Source organism: Triticum dicoccoides, chromosome 6B, assembly GCF_002162155.2.
Source record: "Triticum dicoccoides isolate Atlit2015 ecotype Zavitan chromosome 6B, WEW_v2.0, whole genome shotgun sequence".
NCBI lineage: Eukaryota > Viridiplantae > Streptophyta > Magnoliopsida > Poales > Poaceae > Triticum > Triticum dicoccoides.
This window is the reverse complement of record NC_041391.1, coordinates 293,416,690-293,417,507: the sequence shown is the minus strand read 5'-3', so window position 1 is coordinate 293,417,507 and position 818 is coordinate 293,416,690.

The window sequence follows — 818 nt, the reverse complement described above, 5'->3', positions numbered from 1 at the left end:
TTTCATATTGAGCTTTCATACGCTTATAGCTCTTAGTGCATCAGTTGCATGGCAATCCCTACTCCTCGCATTGATATCAATTGATGGGCATCTCCATAGCCCGTTGGTTAGCCGTGTTGATGTGAGACTTTCTTGTTTTTTGTCTTCTTTATATTTACCCCTATCATCATACTCTATTCCACCGATAGTGCTATATCCATGGTTTGCGCTCATGTATTGCGTGAGAGTGAAAATGTTGAAGCACGTTAAAAAGTATGAACCAGTTGCTTGGCTGACACCGGGGTAGTACATGATTTATACTTTGAGCTGAGAAGACAGAGCATGACAAGGCTATATGATTTTGTAGGGATAACGTTCTTTAGCATTTCATATTCTGAAAGACATGATTGTTTGTTGGGATGCCTGAGTATTGATGTCTTTATGTCAAGTTATAGACTATTGCTTTGAATCACTTATGTATTAATATTCATGCCATGACTAGACATATGATCAAGTTTATGTTAGGTAGCATTCCACATCAAAAATTATCTTTTTTACCATTTACTACTCGAGGACGAGCAGGAATTAAGATTGGGGATGCTGATACATCTCCGTTGTATCTATAATTTTTGATTGTTTCATGCCAATATTATACAAGTTTTACATACTTTTGGCAACTTTTTATATGATTTATTTGGACTAACTTACTTATCCAGTGCCCAGTGCCAGTTCCTGTTTGTTGCATGTTTTTGTTTTGCAGAAAATCCATATCAAACGAAGTCCAAACGCGATAAAAATTTACAGAGAATTATTTTGGAACATATGTGATTTTTAGGAGG